Source organism: Hirundo rustica, chromosome 6, assembly GCF_015227805.2.
Source record: "Hirundo rustica isolate bHirRus1 chromosome 6, bHirRus1.pri.v3, whole genome shotgun sequence".
In the NCBI taxonomy this organism is placed as follows: Eukaryota; Metazoa; Chordata; class Aves; order Passeriformes; family Hirundinidae; genus Hirundo; species Hirundo rustica.
The window spans coordinates 51,117,880-51,144,635 of record NC_053455.1 but is presented as its reverse complement, the minus strand read 5'-3'; the positions used below and the strand labels follow the sequence as shown (position 1 = coordinate 51,144,635).

The following is a 26,756-nucleotide window of genomic DNA, read 5'->3' as shown; positions in this document are numbered from 1 at the left end:
ATAACATTGCTAACATATATTATTTTAACATATATTATTATTCAAAATTAAGCTTGCAATGAATGATCAACACAGAAGCACTTGTGGTCTAGAAAAAATTATACTTATCAAACAAAATGAATAGGTTCTCTGGTGGAAAATGCAGTACTACTGCAACCATCAAGGCAGAGGAATTGCATTCTGAGGAAATTCCAACATTTTTCTTCTCTTTTCGCTAGGATTTTTAAGTATTCTGGAATTACAAAGTATTTTGGTTGATTAATATCTGCATATTTTATTTCACTGTTATTGTTCCAATTCATGTCACTGTACTATATCAAAATAGCATTAGCATCCAAATTATTTCTGATGGCCCTATAATTCAGTTAAGGCATCAGAGAAACTGTTTCTCTTACCTGATCATTTTTTGTGAATCACATCTTCTTGATATTTGTCCCCTTAGCCATGTTTTAGTGTGAGTGATCTGAGAGGAGCCCTCTTTCCCAAGCATATTTCCACAAATGAAAATCCGCCATCCTGATAGCTTTGCAAAACTGCTTCAATCCTGATGCTGAAGAAAGCATTAATGACCAAAATGCTGTCTTCCTCAACTCTTTGATTAACGTACATTTCTAAAACTATGGCTCAAAATTGAGCCATTCTTTTTCTTCTTCAAAATAAGTGATGCATATAAACATCAGTTATTTGCAGGACTCAAAAGATCAGGTCTCTCATATACATAGACTTTGAAAAAAAATTGCCTGTATTTTCAGTTGCTGTCCAGTCTTTTTCTGTAGCTGCTATCTTGATTGTTGTGAGTCTTTGCTATGAATTAGAATTTTGTTTCAGCTTCCAGCGTAATGTTTCTGATGCACCATAGCCAGGTGCACTGGTTCTACTTCATGTTAATCACTTTTCCCAACACACTCTTCAGAGGTAATACTAATTTTCTTTCTGTAATTTGTTTTTCTACCTGACCCAAACTCTCCAATGGACTTGTCCTGTCTTCTGGTGCTTTCTCATATGTCAGACTGGATGTTTCACGGTTCTGAGAACATACTGCAATGCTGTAGAGGCTGGAGTAAGTTAGAGTGCTGCCCAATCTGTTTAAAGTTTTCTAAATGAAGTCCTTTTTCTCACTGTTTTGACCTTTTTACATTTCTCTAACAAAAGTAGATCTGCAACTGGAAATTACCACCATTTCAGCAAAATTGGTGAGTATGCTGTTGAAAAAAACCTTAGTGATCTTGCTGCTTGTTTTTGTCAAAAGAGCTGCATGCCAGCAGTGGGGTTTTTTTTAATCTTAGACTAATTTATTTTTTTTTGTTCGGTCTTTTTAATTTCTCTCTTGCTTTTCTCAAGAGTGCTCTTGTGTTTGCTTTGTGCTAAAGACTGGTCTTAAGGAATCTTGATGTTGCATGATTATTTGCAGCTTGGTTTTCTCTCTCTAGGCTTGTGTTCTATTCAAGCCACTAAACCAACTGGCAGCAAGCTTCTCTCTGGCTTTTCACATACTGCTGGGAGTCAGGAAAACCAGTTTAATCCAGACAGCACTGTGAGGATGAGTTGCATGAAATTATCTAATCTGCTTGCAAAAAATTTGCATTTCTTGTAAGAATGTGCATTGTATGTTATTAAAGGCACTTCTAGGACTTAAAAATGACATACCACATGAGAGTATGGTTTGCTATGTGGCGCTGCAAACTGTAGGTCTATTCAAATAGTCAGGTTTGAATATGTTACCATTTTAAAGTACATCCTTAAATGGATGGAGTGGCATATATCTTCCTACAGGAAACCAGAATAAATAAATTGTACTGAGCAGTCATCATTATCTAGAAATGGGAAGTAAAATGTTTTCTATAGATTTTCTTCAGAGTATTCATAAGGATTTTTTTTTACTTACACCAAATATGATTAAGCTACTAGTAGCTGAAAAATCTTGTATGTAAGGACAGAAGATAGCTTTTCCCCATCCATGAAGGCATTTTTGTTTAATAACAACTTTGATCCTTCTACTGTTGGCAATGGTCATTGAGAAATCCTGACATAAAGAAGGTATCTGCAAGATAAAGTTCTACAAGGGATGATTAGCAGCACTTAAGTTTTCTTTTTGTTGAAAGGAAGAATCCCTGATTGAACAGTGCATTGAATGATATGACAAGCAAGTACTTGATCCCTGTCCAGCTGGAAAGGAATTGTATTCATCAGCAGCTTTTTAGCTAAGGATGTCTTTATATTTTCACTCTTTGTTTGAGTCTCTCCAGATCCTCCCTTTACTTCATGTCAGCACTATATAGTAGGTATGCCAAGTGGTTTTGAAATTTAAATTACAGTCTCTTTTTCAGATGTTATTGGAAAGAACATGTAATTTATAACCACGTGTTAGGAGTACAGGATGTTCATGGTTCACTGCCAATTCTTCTTTTGTAAAGTTAATAAAACTTTCATAAAACACTTATACACTTGTATATTTCATGGTAAAGATTTTTTTATCTCATAGGCTAATGTAAAGATTTATTAAAAACATTTTTTTGTTAAGAGGAGTGTCAATAGTTTGCAGCTGAGTGTAATTTTGAATTCCCAGTAGATGACAGTCTGACTGAAAATGACACTAACAGCTTTGTTGATTTAGCACTAAAAATAAAGGATTCTTTCAAATGATATAAAGCTCTAATACCCTGAGTGTGCTGAAATACACTTGAGACCCTTAAGTAGAGTTTCAGCGAAATGTTCGCCAGCACTCTGGATTCTGGTGAACGAGCATTAGCGTGCTTCCTGGCACTGACCCGCTGGGCTCCCACCTAGAAACTAATGAGAAAGATCAGGATACTGGACCAAGAAGAGAAACTGATGTGTCTAAACACGGGAGCCATCAGAGCTTTGGATAATGTCATGCAATGGGCTTCTAGCAAGACCTTGTGACATCATTGCAACTAAGTTTTTCTTTTCTTTTTCTTCAAAAAATTGAGCACTTGAAATATTTAATTCAGTGGCAACCCAAAACTACTACCATCTGATAGCTATGAAGAGGTATGTGAAAAGAGCTGATGGTTTTATGCCAGCTTCTGCAGTATGGTTGTTCACTCTCTTTTTGTGATGTGATAATTGATAGCTTTGCTGGCGATCTTGGCAAAGATGCTGAGGATTAAATAGCCCAAGAGATGGAACTTTCCTAGTCTCCTAAGTGAGAAACAGACATGTTGGCCAGGCAGCATGGAAGAGTCTACAGTGCTCCTGCTGTACTGTACTAAATAAAAATACTGCAAAAGGGTTTCCTCCATCTTTGAACAGCTTTTATTCAAACTAAGAGTATTTAGAGCCATATTCTCATCTTTATCTGATTCGAACCTATTTTCTCCTCATAGTCTGGAACAGGTCAGGTAATACAGTGACAGAAATATTTTCCACAACTTTACAGCCACCCACCCTAGTCATCTTCATCAGTGGAACTGGAATAGAAAGCTCTACACTACCTTAAATGATTGGATAAAGAAAAGTGATGACATGTAGAAAGTGACTTCGGTGTAGAGTTGGTAACAAATGATAGAGGGCACTGATAAATTTGTCATACATAGGATATAACTTTTTAATAAGAAATCTACAAAGTACCTCTCAGTCTGGTTAAAAATGAAATGAAATGAAATGAAATGAAATAAAATAAAATAAAATAAAACACTACTTACTTTGAGCCTGCTAATTTTTGTTATTTCATCCAAATATTGTGACTACTGCGGTACATTTTTACTTTCTTTACTGTTTTTTTCTAAAACACTTCACTCCTGATAGAAAAGTGGCTGAACTTGGAGAAAGAAGGGCTACATTTACAGATTCATAAGTGGTAGTAATAATAATATCTACAAATGGTAGTTTGTTTGTAGCACTGAGTACTGTAGAAAGCAGAGAGAGATCTAGGAAAAACTAAGGATTTGTTGTTTTATCTTGCCCATGTGATAAAATAGAAATGTGGATCCTTAGAGAATCAATTAGTGTGCATAGAAATAAGGCGGAGGTAATTATACAGAGGGAGTTAAAGACAAAATGGTTGAAAACTGAATGTGTTTATAAGAAAATGTTGAGTGGCTGCTGATTCTTGACCTAGATTGCACAGTGATCACAAATTTTGACTCAAATAAAATCACTTTTTTAATGGAAATTAAACCAAGTTCATCTAATAGAGCAGCTTTTGACTCAGATTGACCTCCCAATATAATGTGTGGGATGTATACATACAAATTATGAGAATGTAAGCTGCCTTTCTGGGTATAGCTTGGAAAAGTTGCTGATTTGTGCTTTTTCATCTTCAAGCATGGCTTTCCAGATTCAGAAAAATAATGGAGAGGATCTTCTCACTTGTTGTAAGTGTCCTTGAAAGTTCACATCACTAATCAAAGAGCATCCAAACCATTTTAGTCCTGTGTAAATGTAGCATAGTAAAGTCAACATTGCAAGATTTTTGAGAAGCAATAGCCTAAATTTATTTATTTATACAAAACAGATGAAGAAAAGACTGGCTGTTCTCTGCAAGGAGCTCTGCTGTGTCAATTGTGTTATCTCACTGATGTAATCCTATCCATTTTGAATGTCAAATGAAAAGTGTGGTGAGGTTCAGCAAATTAGCTTTGCGCCCCAGTCATGGCCTACACAGATATTTCTGTGTAGGCCATGACTGGGGAGCAAAACTAATTCGGTACCCTTCTTTAGTGAAGCTTGTGGGAAAAGAGCTTAACCTTTTTTAAAATACCTGAGAAAGTCTGAAGATAAGAGGGCAGCTTTTAAGCACACAAGCAATTCAAAACAATTTTTAAAGTGAATTTTCCAGATCTGACAGGGCTGACCACCATTCTTTCATTTTCACAGTAAATTCTCTTCTCCTAAGTTTCTAATGGGCTAAATTTGTCTGGGGTAATTTTTGAGTTTTTGATCCAATCCCATTAGCCGTACTGAAAGACATTTTCTGGGGAAGTGTTCTGTATTGTATGAAGATGAATCTGCAGAGGGAATAGAATCACACTGGCACCATTATCACTACTCTCCCTTAAGATGATTAGAAAGCAGGCAAAACATATGTTAAACAGCTTGGAAAATATGAATGCATATAGAGGTCTTTAACACCTTCCAATTGGAAAGAAATAGTTTTGCTTCTTACAGTTATTTTATTTGGTATTAAATTTACAAATGTTTAACTTATTTGACCATAATTTTAATATAACATTCTTGAAATATGAAAGTCCTCTAGATAACTACAGTTAGTATATTTGTTTTGGAATGTTATTCTTCTATAGATAAGAAAAAAATGAAAATAATAAAGAATATGATTATAAAGTAGTGATTAGAACTGAGTGGGGAAAAAAATAATTCGTATTTCCCTGCATTTTTCATTCTATTATTATTATCAAAGATTAAAATATGAGAAAAATTTGGATCAGTTGGTTTGTGGGCAGGATAGAGCTGCTTAAGTAGTGTCCTGTGAATGATGAAGTGTAAGTTATATCGGGTAAGTCATGACTATTTTATTAAACTCTGTAGAGGAGTGGTCCTTGCAGTGACTAGGGAAGGTGGCACACAGGTGTTTTCTTGTGATGACATGACCCAGCCCCTTGCCCAGACACAGTGATAAACCTGCACTCATGCAAAGGTCTGCTGCTTTCTGAAATGGTGCTTTCACTCTTTGAAGGGCCGAGCAAACCAAGTGCTGCTCTCCTGAATCCACAGTGAAGTCTTCCTCATCTTCTTCATCTCATTCCATTTTCCACGATTGCTGGAGCTCTTCAGGAAGGAGTCTGCCACTGGCAGAATGCTGGTGCTTCTCTTCCCTGACACTGGCTTTTGCAGCACACCCTCAGACCCAGCTCTGGAAAAAGCTGCATCCTGTATTATTTTCATGCAGGTGTAGCCTCTTCCCAGCTGACTTTTTTTTTCTAAATAAACACTAGATCATTGTCTACTTATAAAACCATAGCATTTTTATAAAAAGGATAAAGCAAAGGCATTAGGCATAATGCTTTCCCTGGGGCAAACTTGTTTGTGCTAGTACAGACTTAGTTAAATATTCACCAAATATATCTTAAGGTGTTTTGAGGGTTTTATTATTATTATTTTTATTTTTTTAAAATTTTATTATAAAATGTATGTTAGAAGATTAAAGCATGTACAGAACATTCCTCCTTCTCATTCCTGTCAAAATCAAATTGATAATTGCCAGTTTTTAACCAGCTCAAAAGACGCCTTCACAGCCTTCCCTTTGCAGGAGATTACTTATTGTTGCCTTTGATGTTGACATTATTTAATAGAGATCTTTTTTTTTTTCTTTATGAATTGTTTCAACTTGCTCATGCTGTCTTCAATTTAATGAAGCTGTTGAGAAGAAAACTGTAAACAAATGAGATAGGATGGTTTAGGAAGAATGTGAATTGTATTCTTTAGCAAGAATTGTTTATGGGGATGGTTTCATAATATGTAAAACATATGGACCACCAGAAATCTAAATGTCAGACTTTGGGTGTTTGATTTATTATTTCATGTAATTTACATTTTATCCACTCTTTTCCCCCCTCTCTTTTCCATTTTAACATATCATTTTTGTAGCAACAGAGCTGAACAAGATGTGCTCCTGTTACAGGACTATACCATTCATTGGAACACATCAAAAATGCTGAATGTCATGAATGTCAGGATTTTAAAGATTACTAAGGACTTGGATGTATTACACTTGAAAGAGACAATAGAAATTATTTTGCTTTTCTAGTTATTTCCTTTTAGAAATATATTGTTAGGTCCATACACAACACAGATTTCCTGAGTCTGTTTTCAGTGCTTGTTTATACTTGCATTACCTCTGTAAAAGCTGCATTCTCACCAAATGCCCATCCAGAACCATCAGATTTTGTTGCAAGAAAACCAGAACCAAATCAGTTTTCAGTATTTTTTCTCTTACTGCAACAATAAATCCATTTTTCTGCATTTCAATGGTGAGTGTACAAGCATGTAAAAATTTAGACCATATCACTGTAAAGTGACTGCTTACCACTAAATTCATTTCACCTACATATTTTGCATTCTAGTAGATGAAAACTGTACAAACTATAGCCATATGAGATGAAACCTATTTCAACAATGTCAACACAAAATCGTAGAATTCAGATTAGTAGTATTCATTTGCCTTTGAGAGCTTAATTTCTCAGGAGTTTACTTGAATTTTAGCATTCTTGGAAAATTAAAACATGTTGCTCCAGACCTGTAGACATTTTGCTAATTAGCTTCACAAATTCAGATCAGGTGTTGAATAGTAAAAAATTAAAAAAGGCTAGTGTGGAATTGTCATCAGGGAAAACAGGAAAAGAAAAAAAGTTGAGTAATCTTTGATCCTGCTTTCAGCAAACCTCTGCTGTACAAGTGAACAGGAGATCAAACGTGAACAGATTTTTGTGCTGTACTCTGCTATAGGAATCCAATATTCCAAGAATCCAATGTAAGTAAAAATATGAAATCTGCCAAGAACATCATAATTACTTAGAAAATGTTACTGAGAAATACAAAAATGTAGTTTGTATATATTCTTAAACTGATGGACTTCAGCTGAAGGTGTGGTGAGGTTGTTGTCAGTCAATTACATCTATTCAGATTAGACTTTTGAGGGACATGGTATACAAGTAGAGCATTGCAAATGTTTGTCTGGGTGTGGGTTTGTGAAATTTACCTCTTCCTGAGTATTTTTTAACCAGTGTGATTATCGGTCTCTCTAGAGCTGTGTTTTAACTTTTTATTATGACATTACTCCTCTATTGGTGTCTCCTGTCAAACAAACAAAAAATGTTACAGTGGACGTTATTTTTTTCATGTATTATTTTCTAGGAGAATTTAATTTGTCCCTCATTTTTAACTAAACTTTTCCTGGAAAATGACTTTTTTTTTGGTTTAAAGATACATATCTTCCTACACATAACTTTATCTGCCTTTAGGTAGTCTGTGTACATTGTATCCTCTACAATGTACAGTGTTAGGGTTACAGTTGGATGTTTCAGGTTTGATTCTTTTTGGTGCTATCAAATGTAATAATTCATGTCTGTGAATGTAGATATGTCACTGACAGGTGTTTGTTCCCATTTGACATGAAGCTAGACTGATAAAAGTATATATACAGAGGAAGTGTGTCTATATGCTGAGGAAAAGGGGGTTTACACCTTTTTATTACATCAGAATCACTAGGGAGCACAGCTTTGTGTGTAGAAAAAGCCTTAAACGAAGAGCTTCAACACACACTGCGTCTTAAAGTGAGTAGCTGATAAATGAGAAAGTGACTGAAAACAGTAGAAGGATGTTTTAACTGAAACCCTGGAGCAGATGAACCTGTAATGCTGCTTTTTGGTTTCATTTTTTGATTATGGTTTCGTTTTGCTTGGTTGATTTGTTGAAGGTTTGTTGCTGAAGCTTCGTTGATCTGAGTTTAACAGCTGGCAAAAAGGTTGTGATTTTGCTCTTCAAGCACAGTCAGCTTGCTCACAAAGCTCTTAGTAAGATCCTTCTGTAGGTTTTGGAAAAACACCTGTGACAGTGGCATTTTTTACAGCCTCCTGTGCGTGTTGTACATTGTCTGTGTGTTTCTGTGTGTCCATCAGCTGCGGCCAGGGTGGAGAGGGGTAATTTCAATGAAATTAAACAAAGTCTAAATGTCTGGTTTAGGTGGCATCCACCCAATGACTGCTTCTACTCCTTTTCCTGCTCCGTCCAATAAAAACTACTCCTTCAATAAAAGCTACATTTTCTTAAAAAACCTTCTATACATTTGAAAAAAGTCTAAATATTGAAGCATCTGGATGGGAACTATTTAGGGACCTAGTGAGCTCTCTTCTTCCTTGTATAATTCTTCATCATTGTCGCTCCACCCTACTAAGGCTACCCACCCAGGCCTAATTTTGTTCCTTTCACTTGTTCCATACTGCAAATATTCATTTTTTATGCCTTCTGTGATTTCAAATTGTGCATTAAATATACTTTGCAGGGGCTATGTTGCTGTAACATATTTTTATATGTAAAGCTGGAATGCATAGTCTCTTTGATATAATGAAATTTGTTCATAAGATGCTATAGCAGATTGCTTAATGGTACCAATCTTATTTGATTCCCTTTTTCTTTCTCTAAGTATTTACCTATCTCATTCTTTCAAGATTGCTGTTTAATATTGCTTTTCCAATATTATCTCTTTAATCTCTGTTCTCCCTCCTATGATAATTAACTCCCTTCTGTGTGACTCAGCCCACCAGGCAGCAACACAGCCTAGATCAGTATTAGGTCAGTTAATAATAATTGTCAGCTTTCCACATACTCAAGAAAACAGACCCCTGCAAGATGTTCTGGCTGATTTTGAGTAACAAGAGAATGGAAAACTATCTTTTAGGGACTAAAGAGTAGCTTTTGTTCTTGCTTGATATCTTAGGTAGTTTCAGTTCTTAAAACCAGCTACACCAGGGCTGGGACCTCTACACTTGCTGTATTTGAAGTGTCTGGTATCATAGTAAGATAATAACATTTGTAGAAGGCTCAGCTGCCTGCCAAGAAAGATTAAGCAGGCTACTGTGTGTTTAATTCTCACTCCTGTAGCCTGTGCTGGCTAAAATGTGATCTCTGCTGGTCAGAGGTGTCATGTTAGACCATCATCTGTCATATTGTAGTAAGAAAAAAGCAAAATATTTCTCATTCCAAATGATGGTGGCACTGTTTTCCAATATTTTTTACAGTAGTTCAACATGATGGAATCACTTTAGAATATGAACTATCTGTTCAGTCTTGAGTTGCTGCTGAATATAATCAGGCTCTCACAATGTCCTGCTTTGTTATGTGGGTCAGAGTAAGACTTTTGGTGCTCATTTTCAACTGTGCTTTGGTGTCCCTCAGTGTGAACCTTGGCATATGAAAATTTCTTTGTTGCTTTAATGCTATAAAAGTTGGTTTTTTCAGTACCAGTGACCAAGAGGAGAAGTAATTATATGTGGCTTGGACTTCAATTCACAAATAAACATGTAATTAGGAGATAATTATAGCTATGAGATAATTTGATATAAGGGAGATTTTGAGTAACTTTCACTACATAAAAAATCTTACTTACCTGTGGTTTCGTTCACATTTTAAGAACAGCTCTTTCGTTTCAGGGCTTGTGACAGGAGGAACTAATTAATTACAGAGATATTCTTCCTGATGATTCACCGCATTTTAAACACTTGCTGAAGTTTCTTTGACAGATCTGTATATTCTGCCCTTATTACTGAAATGTCCATACAATATTTTCCTGAGTTAGAAGCAGCTCGACCAGTCCTCCATACCATCAGAAAGCACAGGAAAAATGCTTGAGTCTGGACTGATAGGAATTGACATCCATATCAAAGAAAGACACAGACTGTTCTCTGGAGTTGTACAAGGAAATGGGAGGCACACCTTCCTGAGAAACAAGGCTTTGGGGCTCCCAGAATAACTGGAGAGCAGCAGTTTCTGGATAATTGTCTCTAGTTCAGAGCTGAGTGTTAGACAATATCTCACTTTCTGAGCTGTTCTTGCCCCAGGCAATTTCTGAAACTGAGGGACTGGACAATCTCAGTCCTCTGCTGAAGACATTTAGGCACCTTTCTGTCAGCTGATTGAAATGTCTGTAACAGCCTTAAGCTGTGCGTTGCTGCCAGCTCTGCTGTAGCTGTCTGTGCCTGTCCTTCTCAGGCCACCCCTATAAGCAAGTTCTTTCAAGCTATTTTCAGAAAGTGGTATTTAAGGAGCAGAAGGGAAGACAGAGTTTTTATATTACCTCTTACTGTCAAAGCATTTCTGTAGCTGTTAGACCCTACATTCACTACATCATTTGTGGTATGAAATCCTTCTGCTCTTAAATAGTTCAAAACACTGGTAAGAAAGTAAAGTCAGCAGCCTTAGAATACAAATGGTGTTCTATGTATAATTCAGTGTCTCTATTTTATTTCAGACATGCCAAATCAAATGAAACCAGTAATATTGATTGTCTTACTGATGTAAGACCATGCTGGAAATTTTGTACTAAACAGTGCACAGCTTTCGGGGAAATATGCTGGGAAAGCTGAAAGACCAGTTCAGAAAACCAAAGTTTACTTCCAGTCAAAACCTTACTTTTGCAGTTATAGAGATATCTTTATGCTCTTGGCTAACCAGTAGAAAATAAGACAAGTAAGAAAGACAAGGAGGGAGTTCCTAACTCGTTTTGGCCATTATGTATTGGCTTTTACATGCTCACCTTGGTCATGCCAGACTGGAGCCTGTTTCAGCATAAATAACTGTCGCTCTTAAGATCTCTTGGACTGTGAAAATTCCACTACTACAAAGTAAACTAACATATCCACCTGCAAAATATTTTCCCTGGTGGAAAACATCTTGTGAGTTTTCATGTCAGTGGATTATTGAAGCTCCTTGATGGACTTGGGAGGAATACTCCAACTTTTACCAATTTCATTTTGTCTGCACAAGGTTGTGGGGGTTTTGTTTTTGGTTTTTTTTTTTTTTTTTTTTTTTTGTTTTTTTTTTTTTTTTTTTTCCTCAGCACTATTTTGTGTGTGTGCGTGCATACATGCCAGGATTTATGACTGAATAAACCAAATATAGAACAGACCACTTACATAATATTTAACATATGTTATAATGTCAGATGCGAGTTAATTTTAGAAAGAGTAATGGAGCAAACCAGACAAAATGGATCATCACTTTTCCCTGAATGTGATTAAGGAAAGAGGAAGGATTCTATCCCACCCCACCCATGTATTGCATATAAATTTCCTGCAAGTCCTTTAGCAGAGGAATATAAAACTGACTTCCAAGTGAATATAGACAGATGTTGGGTGGTCCTACTTTACACGATTATTCAATGCTCTTCTATAGGAGCACACTGGTTCCCATCCACGTAAAAAGCCTGAAAAAAAAAGATTCTTCCTCACATTGTCCAATCTAAAGGTAATGTATTATCTTAAGGAACAAAATTCAGATAGAGGTACCTCAGTCGTTAATGGGTCATTAAAAAATTAGATTAAAACCCATTTCTTACTGAATTTTGGAGCAGTGTGGGTGTTGCACTGAAAACTATTAAGGCTCTTACTTTGTATGAGTAATATGTGTTATGGTAATGTCTTTAAATTTCTATTCAAGCTGAAGAAAATTTGTTTCAAAAGTATGCAAAATTTATGTCTGCAAAGTCTGTGACTAAGAGTCACACTCTATCCATCCACTCCCTACACTTGTGAAGGGTAACTGGTGTGTGTATCTTCATGTTAATAGATGCTCAGCACTGTGCATTGTGTGTCTGGAGCTAAAATGACAAGGCCTGGTGTTTGGCAGCTTAGACTGGATATAAACCCCACAATTCTGTGACAAATTGGGTGAGAGGAGGATATTTTTGATTTGTTTCCCTTTGGTTTGCAAAGAGCAGACTGGGTACACTTGACAATATCTGATCAAAGATGGATGGGAAATAAAATACTATGAGTGTGCTCCTTCTAGACCCAAGGAATTTTGTAGTATTCTGCAAGCAGAAGTGGGAAACCCAGAAAACTCTCCTTATATTCTACTTTATATTTTTCTTGCTCATGTGTTAGCATTTTTTACTGGTTATTTCACATTGCTTCTTCACCTCACACTATCTGCTCTCACAATATCTGCTATTTCTTCACTTAAAATATTTGCAGACCTCTAATTAGTCCTGTAGCTCTTTGTTTTAAGACCAATCATCTTAAGTTCCTTTGCATGTTTTAGTTCAATAAGTCAGTCAATAGAGGAAGATCTAGGGCTGTTAAGAAAAATGTGAGAAATAACTTCTGGTATGATATAACTGTAGTTTCAAAGTTCTGTTGTAGTCAATTTTATTTAAGATATGACACCATAAGAGGAGTTTCTCAGAGCACTGCAAATAACTGGACATGCTTCAGGTAATACCAGAGTTCTTGTTCAACTTGTCTAGGTTTTGGTTTTGATTTTTGCAAGTTGATTTAGAGGAAAAACTTCAGCAGCGATAAAGGTATTTTAGGTCTATATAGAAATCAAAGATTCTTTTTCACTCTGATTTCCTTCTTTTGGAAACAAAACCAAACAAAAACCCCTAAGACTTCAGAGAATGTTGGGACTTCAACAACTAGAAATTAAGAGAAAATTTCTTTCCTAAACTCTGACAGCTGAAAATTACCAGGAATTCTAGCCTATCTACAGATAAACAGAAATTGTATTCTGAAAGATGTTACGAGAATTTCAGTTCTCTCCCTCTCCTACTCATCCTTTACTAGCAGTATTGCACAAGCTGAATTTCTTTGTAGAACAGTACTCCTCAAGAAGTATCACATGTCCGTCCTCTGGGCAGATTTCAGGGGAAGTGTCAGAAGTGAAGGCCAGTGCTACCAGCTGTAGAAAAAAACCCCCACATTTTCCTCCCCCAGTGAAGCTGGGTTCTGTGGATGCTGACCTCCTGGAATGTTTGTGGCCAACATTCATCACAACCTAGCTCTGTGGTGGGCCAAGTCCTGCAGAGTGGCTGCAGAACCCTGATGGAAATTTTATTTTGGCTAAATGAGGTTGCACACTACAAGCTTAATTTTAGGTTATCCTGATGGTAAAATTATATGTCATAAACCAGAGGGAGAATTTTTGTTTGACCTTTCATAATAAAGGACTGGGGAGTGACAGGAGATGTACAGGGAGTATACATTAGCTAGAAAACCCAATAGGAAGGAATTTTGTCTTCAAAATTCTTTCAGATTCCAGACTGTAAATGAAAAAAGCCAAAACAAAGTAATAAAATGAAATTTAGAAAATGCCAGTATTTTTAGGGTAAATTTAGGCTATCATGTCACCTGGGCAAAGATCTAAGAAAGTAGTTAGTATTATTATATTCCGGGTTCTAATTTGATTAATGACTTTGTTATATTCAAAATCTCTTCTTTTTTATATTGCTGATAATGAATACCAGGAAAACCCTAGCTGGTTTTTGACTTATGCTCACAGCATCTGAACAAACAGTACAACTGTATTCCATAGCATATGTAGCCAAACAGGTAAACTAAAGAAAACACAGCTAAAAACTTTTTAATAAATAATGAGTGAATAAGTTCCCTGCACCCAAACACAGTTTTCTGCATATTCATCAGCCTAAAGTCTTGCTTTGGGTGATTTTAGCAGTGATTTTCTAGACAGCATAAAATGCACTGAAGTTCTTAGAAAAACCTCAACAAAACTCTAGCAAAAGCTTCATCCTGTGTCCTGGCTGACCTGGGCATTAAAGATCAAGTTTTGCATGCAGAGGTAGCTCTTTCTTAATCATAGTAAAACTCTGACCGCTTCATACTATTAAAGCAAAAGTAATCAAAGCCTTGCTTTTGTTCTATACAGATTTATCGATAGTATCTGAAGAAAAAATAGGCATAGAGTCCATTGTCAATTCTCACTACAGTATTTATACAAAGTTTGAACATAAAATTCTCTTTAATTGTGTTTATGGAATGGTTTTAAAAGTCTGGATATAGTCAGAGCTTACTGTCTGGCTGTCAGTGATGTCATAGCCATGTCAATTATGCCCTCTGAGTCCAGGACTCTGATTCTTTTTCTCTCTCTCCCTTTTGATTTAAAAATTCCATTTCATAATCGCAAAAAGACACTTAATGGAAAGTCTTTAGCTTCTTGCCTTATCACACTATCCAAAGCATATAATAATCCTCAGAAAATGCACTACCTGTCATGTCATACTGCTTGAATACAGATCAGAAAATCTGCCACACCAGACAGGATGGTGGACTGCGCTGGAATGGCCTCAGAGGGCAGGGAAAAGTATAACTCTACCCTCAACTTTCATGACGGCAGAATCCAGAATAGCTCCAGTTAGAGTTCACAAACATGGGTGCAGGGAAAGAATGATCTCTCCTCTCAATATGGGTCAAACCAGACAAATATTAACCCTGGGAGAGGCAGCAAAGCAGATGCTCTGGATCAGACTCTAAGATCTGTGGAAATTATTGTAGTTTATATCCAAGGCTGCAGAAAGCTTTTATTTGGAGCATATTCTTGCAAATACCAAAACAGAGAAGTGCTCTGGCCAAATTTACCTGCGGTGAACTGTCACTTATAGCCTCAGCCCTACCTTTTTGATTTGTCAGTTATGATTTTTGTTGGCTACTTAATTCAAAAAGAAACAAAAGTTTTAAAATAAATAGCTAAATCAAGGGAGAAGTGGACAGCCTTTCATTTTCTTTTAAGAGGCCATATTGCTTATTTCAAGCAAAGCTGGTAACATTCCAATGCTCTTTTTGATAAGCACATTAACCAAGACCAAAGACCATGGGAACAAAAAGTATTGTGGGTTATGCAAGTAAGCATTTCTGTTTTCATTTCTGTGCAAGATGAGTGGTGTTGCAGGATGATACAGAGCAGAACTCATTGTTAATGCATTTTTGCTAGGAAGTTCTCAGAAGACAAGGGGTCTCTGGAAACTGAGCTTTCAGACAAGGTCAAGGGTAACAAGAATGCTTCTGGACACTATTCTTCAGGCTTGCAGTCTAGTCTGTATTTTTCTCATACACTGGCTGGAAACATTAAAAATAACAGTTTAATTATCTCAGTTGAAATTTACTGCAACATGAAAAGAATACTGTCAACTTTATTAAAAGGACTTGCAGGTACGGTCTCTGCCCTTTAGCCTGTGAGGCACTACTTGCTGATTTATAGTAATTTTTCTAGTGAAAAAAGGGTTCTAAAATTGTTACTTTTTGGGAGCTTTACCAGAAGATGAGAAATGGAGAGCACATTTCTGCAGTGCTACACAGAGAGTATCTGGTGAGAAATTAATTCAAACCAAACAGCTGTCCAATATGCAAAATAAACATCATACATACACTGTGGTTTCCCATGAAAACCTTTAATTTATATTTACAAAATGCTGCTTAGGACAACAGATAAAACTATCTATTATATATCTATGTACAAACTATTCTAAGTTGATCATATTCCTTTAATTAAGGCACTTATGAGCTAGGCCACTTTCATCATAATAAATCTTCCATCCTTTTCTTAGTCAGAATCTTTTGAAAGATATGAGAGCCTAAGAAAAATGGAAGCTATTAGGATTAACATATTCATATTTAACAAATGGGTCTTTTTGCATAAGCAATAAATCTCCTAGAACATATCACATGTTATTTCCTGCAAATAGTCCTATGCAGTAGACTTTTTATTCCTCCTTTAATATGACTGAATTCAGCTACATCTGGGAAGTCCTGCTCACTGTTCCATTATCAGTGAGCTGACTTTTTAATTTAAAGGCAAACCTCTTGTCTTTTAGATATGAAAAAGCATATCTACAACAAATTAGTGGTCTCTTTCTGGTTATAGAATGATGTATTTGGGGTGTAAAAGACAGGATTAACTACTGCAATTAGAAATAGATCCTTTGTTGTACGTTTTAGACATTTTTGTTTTGTTCTCAGTAAATGGATGTTGTGGTTCAAACTTTTAAAGTAAAAACTTCTTGTATATTAAAATTAGAAATAAAACCAACCCCTTCCTCTGTGATATGTAATAATTGTCCCTCCTTGTACATGAGCTTTTTTGTTTTGCTTCGCCAGTGCATGCCAGTAAGTAGTGTTCTCCTGATGGATAATTTTGTCCACAGCTGTCCTTCAAAGTTGTTACCAGTTTCTATTAAGAGAAAGAGAAAGAAAACTTTCTATAGCAATTATGCTTTCTTGCAAAGTAACTTTCATTTTTTTCCACATAAAGCTAAAGCCATTAGCCTGAGAGTTGGTGATTCTGACATTTTATTGACCCTCTGAGAAAAAGAGAAACAAACAAGAAAAGGGAATGCACAATTGAGGTTAACCTCATCTGAACCTTTAGCTACGAATACTCATGGATCATTCTTATATGACTATTTCATACAGAAGCTGTAGAGAATAAACCAGATTTATATCAGTCTCTAATATAACAGTTTCGTAAGTCTGTCACAATCATTTTCATCAAAGGTGTATAAATGCTTTATTTTCACTTCCTTGAAGATCCATTGCATATTAAAACAGTCTTTCAACAGCATGACTCTTCCATTTTTTTCAGACCAGAATACACTTTTTTATTAGGTACCTTCTGCAGAGACTCCCACTTAAATTACCATTAACCTTCCATTATTATTCAAATCACAATCAGGATAATTTATACAGCTGTATCTGCATTTTGGTTGGTTGACACTGCCCCTGGGAATGATCTTGATAACAATGTCATAAAGGTTCCTTGAATAACAATGTCACAAAGGTTCATTTGAATCACTAGAACGCAGTACAATTTTATCTTTGTTCTCCGCACAACCCTCCTCTACTTTTCACTTTCTGGTGTAAACCCAAGGGGACATCCTGTTAGAACACTTGCATCTGAGAGGGTCCTCTCTCATCTGTTGCTCACAGAAATTGCTGCATATATGGAAAAACATCTTGCTCAAGAACTGGTTACAGATGAGTACATGGAATAAAAGAAGTGGTGCCTGTAATATTTAAGAATGCAAGCAGTGCATTTTTACCTCTTCTTTCAGAAACTTGTAGTGCTGCTTGAATCTTTTACCTCCCCCTGTTCTAGTGGACTCTAAAAGGAATTTCTAATGTCCTTTATGTGGTTCATCTCATGCCATCCCTTTTTGGTGTCTGGGGTTGGCTAAAGGTATTCTTTCCCTTCCCCTTTGAAAGAGCTGCAGGAGATGGAAAAGCCTGGCCATTGTATCTTCTGTGGAGAGACCATGGGGCAATGTTTGCTTGCTAAATTTGGTGTCACATTTTGTTTGGGGGTGTGGCAGGGCTTGCTCTCAGTATTGTGCTTCTTGAGGTATTATCTGCTATTGTCATCCTGTTTCTTCAGGCTGACATTGTAGGAACTGGGAGAGGACGTGATGTCCGTGTCAGTCTCATAACAGAATTCTACTGGGGTTTGAGGATACCACAGTGAAGTCTTGCTTCCCATTCTCTGTCTCTTGCAAGAAGTCAGAGCACATAACTTATGAGCTAAATAAAAATAAAAAAAAAAATCTGGTGAAAAAAAGAAAAAGGGAGGGGGTTGTTTTTTCAGGTTCTATGAAATGTTCACAGCACATCTCCATGAGTTGTCAACACAATGAGACTGACAGCAAACTTTGCCAAAAGGCAGGAAAAAAGCCTCAAGGTTTTAAACCAGCATTGCTACTGAGCTCCCTGTCATCAAACCATGATGTAAATTTTATTGTATTCTTCAGAGAGAAGGCCACACTACTGTTAACCTCTCTATAGATTGAACTTTGTATGGATCCCTCTTCTACTGAAATACCTATGAAATCCAGTTCTGAATATTTCTTGTATCTCTGTCTTGTTCACAAAGACAGCAGCTCTTTTCTTCAAAATGCCAGCCTTCATTTTCGCTCTAGAAAGCTACTCGTATATGAATCTCACTCATTCAGAAATGGTGTGGTTATGGGCACTGTCTCAAGAAGTTTCCCCTGCTAAAAAATTCAGGAAGTCAAGCAGTAAGCAGTAGAAGTTAACACAGCATATGAATTTTGGTTAGCAGCAATACACCCCTAACTTTTCTTCCTTTAAACTGCCAACAGTTTAAAAAAAGACATTTGCATGTAATCATTAGCATTTTTGTTTTCAATTACCACTGAAAAGGATTCAGGCAAGAAATTATGGGTAGATCTGACCAAAGGATGAAAATCTAATTTTGTGGCAACGTCTGAAGTTTCAGCCCATATGTTCGTTGATGGAGTGAAAATAAATCTCCCTAACACTTTTTGAAAAAAAATTAATTGAGTTCAAGTAGAAAGGTGCTTGAGTAGGATGGGATGTTTGTGGACCCCTTTCCTTACTTGCCACATAAAACTTTCTTGTCAAACCAACAGCATCTCTGCAGTCTAGATTTGATACAACAGCCTTTACAAAATCTACTCTTTCTCCAAAGTTGGAAATGTTTTTATTACTTTTAATACTAAGACTCCATGAGTAATTCTTCTAATTCAGTCCATAACTTATTGTAGTTTTCATTGCAGCTAAATTGCATAAAGTTTTGGTTTTGTTCCCACAACAGTTTTCACATCACATTCTAGTCTGGAGACATCATATGTGTTTAGCATACATACATAGCAACATGCATATATTCCACACAAAGTGTCTCTGGTTCCAAGACCTGATATAGGACAGAACATCTGCAATAACATAGTTTTTTCTATGTCTACATGTCATGTTTATTCTAAGTAGAGAAATACAGATTGAAGGGCTCCCTGACTTAGGGTTGGGTTGGGGTTTTTTGTTTTGGTTTGGTGTGGGTTTTTTGCTTTGTTTTGGTTTTGTTGTTTTGTTTATGTTTGTTTGGTTTTGTTTGTTTGTTGTGGTGGTGTTGTTTTTGTTTGTTTGGGTTGTTTTGTTTTGAGTTTGCGGTTTTGTTTGTTTGTTTGTTCTCCCTTTTTTTCCTTGTAAAAATAGTAATGATAATGCTCTTCATGAATTGAGAAACAGACTACACAACTTCATGAAAATTTGTTAGTTTTAATATGGTGGCTGGTAACATTTCACTCATGAATAGAAGTTGTTCTGCATAAACAGCCATGAATCAAGTGGAAAATGAAAGAAAAAGGATCTAATAGTCCAAATGTGACTACTGTCTTTTGGTACTCAGGATGATGAATGTTAAATGTATAGGATTGTCACAAAAGTCTTTCCCAGAGATTTCTGAAAAGTGTTCTTCTTTTAATATAGCTAAAGAAAGCAGAGTAATTTTAGCAAATCTAATTTGTGGTGTGTATATATATTGCTCCAGCTCTTGTCATGCCGTATGGCTTTCAGATATTCAGATATAAAGAGACAGTTTTTAGTACATGCACAATGGAGAAGTGGAGCTGATAGAGTGTCCTGAAGCTATCCTGTCTCTTGATATTAAGAATATTAAGTTTGATCTTTTATTAAGAGAAATTATTTTGGACATGCAGAATTAAGTTATAGTGGCATTTTCTTATTAAGGTTATTAGACCTGTTCTTGTCTGGAATTCAGGACAGTTGCATCCATTCCGATATGCCTGTTTCTTGTGATTGCTCTTTTTGAACAGGAAAATTATTTGCTGAGTAAAATTATATGCTTCTTCCAGGAATACTTTTGGTATCCCCTGCTACCAAATAGCTACTGATGTCCACTCCTGAGGACAGTTTGGAGACTGTGGAGAGCTTCTGGCTCACAGAACCTATAAATAGCTTTTGTTATACTGAGTCAGTGGAAGGTGACATACAATTTTAAAGTTCCACATCCTTTCAGTTAGTAGCTGACTACATCTGATGAGTTACAGCATTGTTTCCCCTGTGCCAATTTTCAGTTAACAGCTTCTATGAGTTGTTAAACATTTCCATGTATGGAAACAATAAGAAGAGATTAAAGTGGGGGCAGTCTGGTCATGGTCATTAAAAGGAACCTGCCTTACTTACCCTTAGAAACTAAGAAAAATAAATACCTTGGTATTACCAGACTAGATAGAAAATTCACTTCAACCACCTCACATAACAGTAGGCATTTTCCTAAAAAGAGATCTATGTTGAAGTCTGACAAAAAATATAATGAACAAGTTTAGTATTGGTAAAAGATAACTTCTGTCTCTTTTTTTCCCCATCAGTATAATTCATTCTATCTGTAAATAAAGTATTTGAGATGTGTTTGTTTTGTTGAAAAAAATATTGAATGGGACTATGATATTTAAAGGATTTGAATTTGTGTCTGAAGGAGCCTTTGCCCCGGTAGTATAGATATACCTTTGCAATAAGCATAACCAATACGAATTCCTGCTTCATCATGAGATCATTTCAGTGACATCCTGTTCAGCCAAATGAGTTCTGCTCTGAGCAGGTCATTATTATCACCTAACTAAAACTTTTTATGTCTTGATAAGGAGGCTTTCCCTGTAGTTTAGGCACAGGCCAAGGGTTAAGGAAATTTAACTTCAGATTTCCTGAATCAGTGGTGCTTTATTTCACTGAATGCTGTTGTGGGGAAGGCTGAGGTCAGATGCCATACACAGAAGAAGTACAGGCACTAAGAAGGGAAGAATAATGCAATATTTTTGCCCCTTTGTCACTCAGAGGGAGAAAAGGTAGGACAATGCTATTTTCAGATGGGAAAAGAATTTCTCTTAGATGTCCTGGGGTTATGATGTTGCTGTGGTTATTTTTTAAATTAATTTCTTAGATTTGAAGTTACCTAGTTTTCTAATCAAAAAGCAAAGAATGAGAGCTGGAAAGGAGGTGGTTTCACAGCTCAAGTTCCTCGAGTCATAGTCTCTGGCTTAGGGAAAGCAAAGGGCCATATTTTGCATTTAAGAGATTAAATGTGTGATGGAAAAACAGAGTATCATGGTGAGTAGTGTGTCACAAGGAGGTGAGCAATGTGACATAATTTCCATCCCACTCCACACTGTGAAAAGTGTCTGTGCAGCCCTGTGCGCTCAGCAGCATGAGGCTGGGCTGAGGTGATTATTGCTAGAAGGCAATTGCTGTGTTTTGGAACAGTCCCTCCCTTTTATCATCCAGTAAAAATTCATGCAGTGATCTTGTTGTTGCACACTCTCCTCAATATGTTCTGCTCCCTTTGCAACCACCATACTTTGTAGAGGAGTTGTCCCCCAGCCATAATTTTTCTGCTCTTAATAACGTGTTCCTCAGTAAAGATGAACAGCATTAAAAAAAATATTGGCTCAGGGTGATTAGATTAGATTTCCTCTCTTCTGACTCTTTTGTTTGAATTTTTAGAATTATTTGCTTTAATTCCACATCTGGGGAAAATTCTATTGTTTATTTATAAAAATGTCAGATGAAAAAAATCAGTGTGATTCTTTCTGGCTTTTGGAGTCTAGAGATATATAGTGACTGACTAGAATTTACTTTAAGTGGTTCCTTGTTTAGATAGTCTGCTAACATAAAATACAATAACCAGGATGATTCCACTTCAGGAAACATATTCTACATGCCCACCTTAAGATTGCTAGGCAGATAGTAGTGGCAGAAAATTAAGGAAAATATGCTTTTCCAACAACCAAGAAAGTAATTGTAAAAAATTCTGTGTTTCTCCTGGACTAGAAAAATGCTTGCCTGTTTTCATGACAAATTTAAGTCCAGATACAGTTGGAAACTTGTGTTCTTCCTTGGTATCCTTTTCCACTTAGCCTAGTGTTTGCATGGGTTCTCAAATGCATCAGAATGTGTCTTTAACTGTACTGTTTAGGTGAGACTGAAAATAAGCTTAAAATTAAGCACTTGCTTAATTACCTGTGGCCTAAGATTTTGCATGAGATTTTTGTCTGAGCTTTATTTCAAAGTCCAAACTCCAAAGCTCTGATTTTGAGGTATTTTAAATGAAAGTTTAACATCAGGCAATTCTTCCACCTGCTATTATGCTTCTAAGAACTGAGACATGGTATAAGTCATATGAAAAAGTCACTTGCTATTAGCGTTTTTCATGGAAATTATGGATAAAGAGTGTCTGCTCGGCCATCAACTTCATGTTTCTACTAGCACATACTTGCCTTGATTTGCATACACATTCTTTCTCATAGAATGCAAGTTAAATAACAGGTACCTTTTTTTTAAGAGCAGCCTAACACATCTAATTTCTGCAATTTCTACCTATGGTTTTCCTCTTAAAGGTAATTTGTTTCCTTTCAAGTAATTACAAATTGTACATTTCCAGTCACATTATGCCAACATCAAGACTGATAACTAACTAGTTTGATTCCACTCTTATCAACATTTTATGAAAATTAGAAGTGAAAACATCACACTGGGACCTTTAGAGTTGCTTGAAGTTGTTTTGAATAAATAGCAGGGTCTCTTACAGCTCTAATGATTAGAACAGCTAAAAAGATTCCACTACAAGTTGTAATGCATCTCTCTTTATAAGAACCCTGGAAACCTGTTCATCCTGTTTATTTTACTTCTGCTGTGTAGTGGCATTCTTAGAGATGCATAAATGCTATTTTAGGTTCTTGCATAGTTTAAGCTTTACTGAGTTGGAATAACGTTTCTCTAGCTAATCTTTTAAAGCAATCCCATTGAGGCAGAAACACTCCAGTTGCATTTGGCAAATATTGTCTATTCACAGTTGTCATTAAGTAATATAATTTTTATTTTCATTTTTTTTCTTCATATGAATTGGATACTTAAAATTAAAATGAGCACATTTTACAGCTTGGTTTTGTGGTTCTATTGGGAGGTTTTTTGGTTGTGTTTTTTTTTTTTGTTTTGTTGTTTTATATTTTTAAGGAAAAGAAGATCCATGAAGAAGTATCTCTTCATCAGAAACCCATAGATTATTTTGACCTAACTTTTATATTGTATGATGTTTCCTGGGTCCCTCTGTTCAAAAGCAACTTCTAAGATCATTCCTGAAGCAACTAAAATTTCAAATAAAGCTTTTTTGTTTGAGAGAAGGAGAAGGTGGAAGAAGCAGTGGTAAATGTCTAAATTATGTTTTGAAATTAGGGGAAAAAAAAAAAAAAAAAAAGAAGAAAAAAAACCAAAAAACCAAAAGAGCCAAGACCCCGACAACAACTTGTGTCTTTCATTCAGATTTGTTCTAGCTGTCCTTTAGAACATCTCTCTTCTACTGTCTTAAAAGCACATGTCAAAATGCTAGTTTTGAATATTTGTCTCACGATATTAATTTGCCATTTTGTGAGATATTAGGTCAATAAATTCCCAAAAGAAAGTCTGATATATAGTAGCAGTTCTGTGATTTTCAAAGATCTAAACTATAGAGTTCCCTGTTATAAGTGTAATAAGCTTTTCTCATACATCTCTTTTAAGGCTGCCTCAAAGCACTTCGTAAACTGCAAAGAAAAAAAGTGAAACTGCTGTCTTCAGTAAGATTAGGATTTTTTTTTTAGTCTTGAACCATAAACCCAGAAATCTAGCACCCATTTGCAAGACCTTCTAGGAACTTCAGTAGACCTCAAGAAAATTGTCCAGTAATTCAAGACAATTAACTCTTTGGAACAGGTAAGAAAAGGTTGTGTTTGATTCTCTCTCTCTCTCTCTCTCTCTCTTTTTTTTTTTTTTTTTTTTTTTTTTTTTTTTTTTTTTTTTTTTCTGAAAACTGCCAGGCTTTTTTGCTTGGGTAGTCACTAAATAGTTTTTTAATATTTCTTTGGTGGCATGCTGGCTTTGTATGAATGTATACAAATAAGGCATGTGAAAGATGCAAACATAGAAAGAAGATAATTAGAATTAACAGATGAAGAGTGAGGCTCAGAGAGATGCACAAATGTAGTCTCTTTGCCAATAAATCACCACTGGGAATGATTAAACAAGAAAATATAGTATATACCTATTTTTCAGTTCTCTGATAAGCAATATGGTGGGAATAATTCTTTGGCTCTCGAGTTACATTCCATGTTAGTGGGTTAGTAATGGGTCACACATGACTGATTTAACAGAATAAAGGCTAAGATTAGATTACTCTTTTTAATAAAGTGAGCATACTTCAGATAAGAATGTTTTGTCTATTCATCAAAATTATGCATGTGGTGCCAGGCATGCTCTTCTTTTAAATGTACCTCATTGAAAATACAGCAAGTTAAACACAAACCATCTTAAGCATGTGGAAGCATATTGTAGCTACTGTGGTTTTTTTATATGTCATGAGGGAAGAAGCAGTGCTGCATATGAAGCTGGCTTCTAAATACCAGTTGCAAATAACAAACTAGTGCCTGCAATATTTTCCTATATATATCAAAAAATGGAATGTACTACATATATATATATATATATATATATATATATACACACACAAATAGTCAACAGGGAGGAAGAAAAGAATTTTTTTTTTTTCCCAAGCATAATAGGTGAGGTTGAGGCATAAAGCTGGTTGTCATAAGATCTGATTTCTGATTTTCTGAGTGAATTTTTTGTCTGCTCATGTTTTCTTAATCCATCAAGTTACTTCTGGCCAACTGCTAATTGTACCTAAAGATTCTCATGCAGTTATCAATTGCGTTCCATTACCCATATAGATGGTCAATAATTCCTCAGGAATTCTAACTGCTATGATAATTTGTGAATTCTGAGTTCCTCAGGTGCTAAGGAAAGCATAAAATTGAAAATTGAGAATGGCAGCCTGTCTGTGAGGCCATGTATGTATTTTACCACTTAACACCCAATTCATGTTTGCACTCAGAATTACAGAAGAGTTGTGGCTGGAAGAGACATCTGAAGGTCATCTTGTCCAACCCCTTGCTCCAACCATATCCAGATAACTTTTACATATCCCCAAGGATGAAGACTCTGCAGCCTCCCTGGCAGCCTGTGCTAATGTTCATTTACCTTCACGCGGAGAACCTAAACCTATTTCTTAGTGCCCATTTGCAAAGTGAAATCTAGAAGTGGTGTTTGAAATCTACGGGTATGGAAGTTTTGAACATACCACCAGTGGGAAACCATATTTCGTTCTTGTACTGATCTCTTGAGATAGGAAAATTTCAGTAATTCACTTTCTGTAATCTGTTGTATACAATGTGTTGTTTGCGGTTCCCATGAGGTCCAGGAGGAAGAAAAAACCAACCTTACGCCTTGACACACTTTGATCAAGACCAATGGTTTGGAGCCTTTGTCTACCTCTTTAAAGATCACAGTGGGCCATGCAGGTAGCACCCTTGGGGGTACAGATGTGGAGATGATAAGGCCCAGCAACAGCCGGAATTAGTCTGGAAGGAGGAAAAGTTGACAGCAACCTTCAAGATAGGTTGGAATAATCAGTGAAAGAGCAATGACCTGCTCTGTGTGACATATTGTTGGATAATGCTGCCAGATGAGTTAATAAAGCCTGTTGCCTAATTAAACCACATCCTTTGCATCATGTCTTCCTGCACAGTCAAGCTGTGTGCTTTCTGGCTTGTATGGTATCATCAATAATAGAGATCCGACATCTAGATCATCTGGTGGTGGTGCAGGAGTTAGAATACAGCTCACTTCCTCTTAGCTGTATTTGGCTGTACAGAACTAACAGGAGTAAAAAAAATGGTGACAATTTATTTTTATCACTTAAGTGAGTACATTTGGACTCACTACATATGGAGAACAGATCTACTGAATAAGACTAGCCTAGTAACTTTCTGATTGTAGCCACATTTAACAATTGTGGTTGAAATGCTGGCTTTACATTTAAAAAAAATGTTGACAGAGTATCTTTCACAAATAGGAACATGCTCACATGATTCTAAACATATGCTATAGTCCTTTCCCACATCTACATCTGTCTCTTTAATTGATATTGTATTTTAATTATTTTAGCTTATAAATACACACTAGGGCTGATAAACACATTTTCTATCAGATGTTTTTTGGAAAGAATACTGTCGCCAGAGTTTCTTTTTTCATTTGTCTCCTGCAGCATTTTTCAACATTTCAAAACTTTGTAACAGAGTTGTTTCTATTAACTTCTTTTGGATAAAGATAGGGAAAGGTGCAGACTACTCAAATCTTCAACAGTGAGATAAATCTCAGAGTACAAAAAGAAAGTTCATAATAGGAGACTATGTTCTACTGTGCAGTGCATTCATTTTTGCTCAGAAAGAGGGAAATGCTGGTATTAGGAGGCAGTTAAGTCCCAAGTTAATTTCAGTGAATTGCAGTAGGAGTACAGCAGCAATGACACGTCACAGTATTCTAGCAGCTCTTTATCTCAAGATGTATTTGAAACAGTCTGGAATTAGAAAAAAGCAATCACTAGACCCACTAGCCAGAAGTTATAGTGAGTGTCTC

The 26,756-nt window shown here is 36.0% G+C and overlaps 1 long non-coding RNA gene across 1 annotated transcript; it reads left to right on the top strand.

Moving 5' to 3' along the window:
* Positions 1-7,314: 7,314 nt before the first annotated feature.
* LOC120754659 (uncharacterized) lies at positions 7,315-25,744 on the top strand. Its single transcript, XR_005701512.1, has 3 exons — positions 7,315-7,450; positions 23,805-23,996; positions 25,174-25,744. It is a non-coding gene; the product is annotated as an uncharacterized LOC120754659 (long non-coding RNA).
* Positions 25,745-26,756: the final 1,012 nt, after the last annotated feature.